The following is a 7,071-nucleotide window of genomic DNA, read 5'->3' on the forward strand; positions in this document are numbered from 1 at the left end:
TGTTAGATGGAGAGTAAGTGTCTTGGCGTGAAGGGAGGGCAGTACTGTGGGTGGGCAGGAGGGAGAAGGAACAGACTGGAGTCTCTCCTGCCGTTTCTTTGTCGGGTTTGCACGCACCAAGCAGGGCAACAGCCATGTTGACGGGGACCTAGGGCGCCTGCCCCGCCCCCTCAGAAGAGGACCTGCCGCTGCCTTCTCCACGGGGTGCCACTCACTCCCCTCCTCCTGGCAACCAAGGTTTGGAGGAGGGGGGAGGGGTACAGCGGTGGGCACAGTTTATGCTCCTCCAGAGCTTCCGAGCAAGATTTCCCCAAAAAGCCGTATTAAATAAATAAAAGGAAATTCAGCAGATGGAAACATAAATCAATGAAAACTCCCATATGAGTGCAAAGATTTATGTCAAAAAACAAAACATCAACATCTGGGAGCTGCCGCGTCTCCTCTTGGCTGCTCATTTGGAATGGATTCTCGCTGTCGCTTTCCGCCCCTTTCTAGCTCTGGAAGAGGACAGAGAGAAAAAATAAAACCCATTTTTAAAACAGTCATTTTTAAATCAGAAATGAACTTTGTTTTCTCCCTCAAGACTGGAGGGAACGTGATCCGGACTACGGGGGGCATCGCCGGGAGAGAGGGCCCTCGGCAGGACGCCGAGGGGCGCCCCTCCTTCCCCACACCCCCGCGGCTCTCTGGGGTCCGATACCTCCAGATTTCACAGCCGCCGCGGCAACGCTAGCATACATACCAGTGCCCACCGCACTGCGGCCGCGCTCCACGACTCCAGGCGCCCGCGCCCCGACCCCTCACGTGGGTGGAGGAGGCCTGCGCAGAGGCGGCTGGGTGCCCGCCCCTACCCGCAGTCCGGCCCGCCGCCAGGGAGCTCATCTCATCCGGGCGAGCCTCTGCGTGAGTTCCTCCAGTTCCCGGGAGAAGGACTGGGAACATGCTGAGAGTAAAATGCAGGCTTTGAGGATGAAGCGCACGGACTGAAGGCGACGTTTAGCCCATACGTTGAGCCACACAGGGATTAAGAGGGCAAGCATTGGCATCCTGATGGTTCAAATCCCATATCGGTCACTGCCAACTGGTTGACCTTGAACAAGTTAACCTCTGAGCCAGGGTTTCGTCATCTGCAAAATGGGAATAATATCACCACCCTCCTGGGGGACTGTGAAAAGTAAATGAGAAAACACACATAAAGTGCTCTATTCAGTACAAACACACATAAAATTGAATAAATGTTATCTATTATCATCACGATAAAGGCTTAGATTCTCACCATAACCTACAAGGCTCTGCATAATCCATGCTCCCAGCTTTCTGGCCTTGGAGAAGCCACTGACCACTCCATCCTAGGCACCAGTCACTAAGTTCTGCACAGCAGCCTAGCTCCCTTGCACTTCGGGACCTTTGCACATGCTGTTTCCTGTGCTTGGAAGGCTATTTTCCACCTTCCACTTCAACCCAGGCTGCCCATTCTTAGGGCTTCAGTTTACTTGTTACATCATCCAGGAAACTTCCTGATTCTCCATTACCACCCTCAAATGTAGTCTCTGCTCTTATACTACAGCCCAGGCTTCTTACTAGCAATGCTCCAGTTGTAATATATCATCATTTTGGTTATATCTTTAATGTCTGTCACTCCCTGGACAGTTCATACCATGAGGCCTGGAGCTCAACCTGTTCCATTCATTGTGGAATCCCCAGCCCCCAGGACAGTGACTGACACCACTCTATTTGTGGTGAAATGATGGGACTCTGAGACCAGAGAATCTTGAATCTTCTATATTATTTTACCACTTCCTTTCAACAATAAATGTATTTATTAAGCAGGGCACCAAGGGCACAGATTCATACAATTCCGTTGCTGACCTACTAGAGCTCATAGTCTGATAGCAGAGACAGACATGTAAATAGAGGACAACACAGATAGGGTAGAGACAACAGAGTGTGTGGGGGTGATGGGGAAGACTGTGTCTATAAGGATAGGACCCTTGGTTCCAGGTGGTCTAAGTTGACTAAGCTTCATGCTTGACCTGCATTATCTTACTAAAACTCACAACTATTAGATAGGCTTATTATCATCCCTGTCTTCACCAATGGCTCAGCAGCTAAGAATCCTCTTGCAATGCAGGAGATGCAGGTTCAACCCCCGGGGTCCGGAAGTGGAGGAGGAAGTAGCAACCCACTCCAATATTCTTGAGTCAAAACTCTCATGGACAGAGGAGTCTGGTGGGCTACAGTCCAAAGGGTTGCAAAGAGTTGGACATGTTTGAGCGAGTGAGCAGTTATCATCCCTATTGTACAGATGAAGCATAGAGGTTAAACAGCTTGCCTGGGATCCCAAAGATAGCCATGGCAGAAGTGGCATTCAAAGAGGGGTGCATTCTGCTTCCGGCCCAGAGCTCTTAACTACTTGGCCTTCTGCCTCAGAGCAAAGGGCTCTCAGTGAGGTTACTTTTCCTGCCCACGACCCCAGTTCTGGTTCCGGACCAAGTGACAGTGGGGCACTGCCCCTCACGGCATTCCTGCTAGTATTAATCCCGCCACCCAAGCAGCAGAGAGGGAGGTGGGAGCACCAGGCTGAGGGGCACGTGAAAGCCGTACACCCTGTTCCGCACAAGAGCTTAATGAGGAGTGTTCGCAGGGCAGCAAAGGGGACGTGCAACAGCTCAGCTAAAAACAGGAGCGCCTCTGGCTTCTGTGCTGCCAAACGCCAGCTCTGGAGGGAGGCCCCAGCCTAAGCCGGCTCAGCGCCCTGAGGGTGTTGTTCTCACCTTTCACACCCACCCCGAAGCTCCACTGATCCTGCTACTTCTCCTCTCACCACCCCCAGGGCTTTTTTTTAAAAAAGGTTGGATTCACATCCTTCATTTACTTTCTTAAAGACAGCCCTGCCTGTTCTCCCAGATTCCAAGAATCAGCCAGCTTTTGGAGGGTTACAGGGGAACTGTTCTTCAGTCTTATCTGCTTGAGCCTGGTTGAGGCTAGGTCAGAATTCCTTCAAGGATCTGATGAGACCACTCCTCTTTTTCAGCTTGCCCCTCCTCCAGCACTCAGAAAGCTGCATCTTTCAGCCAATGGCTCCTGCAAATTCTGACAGGAGGACCTGAGGTCACAGCAGGATATCCAATGGAAGAGACTAGCTGGTGATGTTGGGAAAGAGAACGAGGATAAGGCTGATAATAGCTGACATTTATCAATTCCTTTCTGTGTGCAGGGGTAAGCACTTCATGTGTGCTTGCCCAGTGAATCTTCACATCAGCGCTGTTAGGAAGGGACCCGTATTATCCCCATTTCACAGACAAGGAATTAAGGCTCAAAAATTCAAGTAACATTGCCAAGTTCACTCAACTATAAAGTGGAGTTGGGGGTTACTTCCCTGGCGGTCCAGTGGTTAGGACTCTGTGCCCCCACTGCAGGAGGCATGGGTTCAATCCTTGGTCCAGGAACTAAGATCCCATATGCCTTGGGGCAACTAAGACCAGATGCAGCCAAAAATAAATAAATAAAAACAAACAATACAAACAACAACAACACAGAAAGTGGTAGGGGATTCAAACCCAGGCCATTAGGACTCAGGAATTCACGCTCTTAACCACTCTACTCCTGTTTAGGAGTCAGCAGCCCAGAAGGATAGTCAAACAAAGAGCAATGGACAGAGAACTGAAATGTGGTCAGTGCTGTTACTCAGTGTCAGGAGGAAGAAGCAATGGCAGAAACAGTAATCAGGAGGTAAACAAACACAGGAGATCCAGTACAAGGGAAGCTGGAGAGGAGACAGATTCAAGGACCTGACACAAAAGATGGCAATTTTTACAGGACTTGTGACTAGCTGGGTGTGGGTGTGCCTGACACTCCGGGGTGCAGATCATCCCAAAAGTCTCCTTCTGGAGAAATCTAGAGAGAGAGAACTCAGTTCATTAACTCCAAGTCTACCGTCCTGGGCTTTCCTGGGCTCCAGCTGCATCCTGTCTTTGGGGCTCCATTAAGCTGTCCCCCACTCCTCCATATTCTGATTAGACTTTTCTAAAAAGCTAGTTTCAACGAGTTTCTAATATTTGCAGTAAGACTCAAAAGTAATGTGAGAGTGGGCAGAGAAAGGAGCTGAATGAACTTTGAGTTCAAGGTTTATTCCTGAATGGTTGGGGGAAATGATACAGTTGACAGAAATAAGAGAGAGAGATGATGAAGCAGTTTGGTATGTGAGAGTTAAGGAGTGGATGGTGAACTGAGTCAAATGCTCTGGGTCAAGGAGGCTGACTGAGCAAAGGCCCACAGGTGGTTAATGAGGTGGTCTTTGATGACCCTGGTGACAGCTGTGTCAGAAGAACAGCAATGGAAGCTGGGAGGCAGCTGAAAAGTGAAGGAGTCAGGAAGGAATGGGAGGCAATGTGTGTGCTAATTAAGAAATCTGACAGTGGAGAGAATGAAATAGGAGCTGAAAAACACAGGAGGATCAAATAAAGGATGTTCTCCAAGATGGGAAAGGCCTGTGTATATTTCATAGAAAGAAAAAATAGATGAATGCTTGTCATGAGGGTCAGGATAATTATAGAGACAAGGTTCTAGAAGAGATAGGAAGGGAATGGAACTAGGAATAAACAGAGTTTGGCCTTAAGACAAAGAAAAGAGACAGACCTCTTCAAATGAGTCTGTGTTCTTGTCATTTCCTTCGACTCACGTTCATGCCTTACATTTATCTGGACAGTGTGCAGCTAAACATCCATATCTGTGCTCCCAGCAGCTCTTCAAGTTAGAGCCTTCTTCATATCACCGTTTGTTGACCATGTGCCAGTCAACGATGTGTTACCTCGTGAGAAGGGTACAATTATCATTCCCATCTTACAGATGAGGAAACCAAGATAAAAGATTACAATTCACTTGACCAAGGTCACTTGGCTGATAAGTAGGAGAGATGGATTGGAGGCCAGTCAGTCCCATTCCAGTGTTCTTCTGTGCTCTTCCTGAAATTTTAAGTTGAAAATGGTTGCCTCTAGGTAGTAGGGTGAGAGGGTAGAGAGCTGTGTGTGGCATGGGTCTGCAGGGTTTTGTTATAAGCTATATAAACACCGTTTTTTTACTGGAGTAGGCTCTTCTTTAATAGACCATTTCTTAAGTGAGGGGTAGAATCCACTGAGCCTGGCACAGTCCCTGCTCTCAGCAGACGAACTCTTCCTTAACACAGTTCACACTTAGTTAGGTATGAACTGGTTGATGACCTGGCCAACCTCATGTCCAGATCCTACTGGGAATAGCAGGCTTTCTGTGACTTTTTGTTTGTTTTTCTAATACAAAATGAAAACAAAAAAACTTACACAAAGGAATGTCTCTTTAGTCCAATGGTTAAGACTCTATGTTCCCAATGCCAGGGGCACAGATTCGATCCCTGGTTGGGGAGCTAGGATCCCACATGCCACAAGGCATGGCCAAAAAAAACCCAACTTGCACAACACAAAGGAGTTTGCGTTTTTTTAATATTACAAATTCCTACTAACAAAAAGTGAAAAGAACTGGTATTCGGGCTGAGGTGATGACTCAGCCTTCTCAGTGATGAGGGTGAGGTCATTGGCTAGAAGGGACAGGATGACGGTGAGGGCTTGACTTTCTTCAAACTGTCCCCCACACAGCAGCCAACAGCCTTTTAATATCCTACAAGCAGGCCTGATCATGCTTATCCTTCCTTTGATGCTTTCCAGACAGAGTCGAGACATGGGGTAGGGGTGGGGACGATATAAAACTTTGTGATCTGGTCTCACTTACCTCTCCAGAGTATAGGGCTATTGCTATCCCATACCATCCCTGCCCTAGCTATAGCCTATAGATCTTAAATTTTGCTCTCTTTGCCTCCCTGGGCCTTTACATCGGTTGTTTACCCTTCCTGAATTGTGTTTTCCCATCCCTTCTTCATCTGATTAGTTTTCATGCCTCATCATTCAGGTTCATCAGTTTAGAGGTTGGAGAAGGCAATGGCACCCCACTCCAGTATTCTTGCCTGGAAAATCTCATGGACGGAGGAGCCTGGTAGGCTGCAGTTCATGGGGTCGCGAACAGTCGGACACGAATGAGTGACTTCACTTTCACTGTTCACTTTCATGCACTGGAGAAGGAAATGGCAACCCACTCCAGTGTTCTTGCCTGGAGAATCCCAGGGACGGGGGTGCCTGGTGGGCTGCCATCTATGGGGTCACACAGAGTCAGACACGACTGAAGTGACTTAGCAGCAGGAGTTTAGAGGTCACTGCCTCCAGGAAGTTTTCCTGACTTCCATACCTAGGTTATGAGCTTCCTCTGGGTGTTCCCATAGCACTCTGTACTTCCCCTACATTCCCTAGTATTCATGCCCTTTTGTCTTCCCCTCAAACACTGATGCTCGGGTGACCCTGTGAATTGTTTTAACCAACTGAGTGAAGAAGTGACCCTGGGCAGGTTCCAGGCCTAAGCCTGAAGAAGCCTGGCAGTTCCCACTTCTGTACATTTAGAAGCTCTGAGCCACTATTTATGAAGTTCAGCTACCCAGCTGGAGAGGCCCTGGGACTACATGAAGAAAGAGGCCTAGTTGAGTCTTCATATGACTCCAGCCCCAGCTGCCATCTGACTGCCACCTCACGACAGACCCCAAGTGAGACTAGCAAAATTGCCCAGCTGAGCCCAGTCAATTCACAGAACTGCAAGAGATGATAACATGATTGTTTTAAGCCACTAAATTTTGGAGAGTTTGCTGTGCTGCAATATATAACTAAAGGACAATTTGGGATTTTAATTGTCTATGAATTTGCTTACCCTGCCAGACTACTGTCTCCATGAAGGCAGGGGTCACATCCAGTTTTTAAAAATTGTTATACACTCAGGACATTCCCCAACACAGAATAAGCTCTCATATACTTGATGAATGCAAATTAAGAACGTCTACAGAATGAAGGCAACAACAAATGTCTAGAACATTCACTGTGTTGACTATACATTGATATCAACAAAAGGTGATTAACTGGACATTTGGGCAGTAAGTTCCCAATGTAAGTGAGACAGCTTACCTTTGTAGAAGGATTTGCAGAGCTGCAAGGCAACACAGAG

The 7,071-nt window shown here is 47.9% G+C and overlaps 1 long non-coding RNA gene across 1 annotated transcript; it reads right to left on the bottom strand.

The window, feature by feature from the left end:
- Positions 1-381: 381 nt before the first annotated feature.
- LOC139184182 (uncharacterized) lies at positions 382-1,085 on the bottom strand. The gene is made up of 2 exons (XR_011567714.1): positions 743-1,085; positions 382-497 (listed from the first exon to the last, which is right to left on the bottom strand). It is a non-coding gene; the product is annotated as an uncharacterized lncRNA (long non-coding RNA).
- Positions 1,086-7,071: the final 5,986 nt, after the last annotated feature.

This window comes from Bos indicus, chromosome 7, assembly GCF_029378745.1.
Source record: "Bos indicus isolate NIAB-ARS_2022 breed Sahiwal x Tharparkar chromosome 7, NIAB-ARS_B.indTharparkar_mat_pri_1.0, whole genome shotgun sequence".
Lineage (NCBI taxonomy): Eukaryota > Metazoa > Chordata > Mammalia > Artiodactyla > Bovidae > Bos > Bos indicus.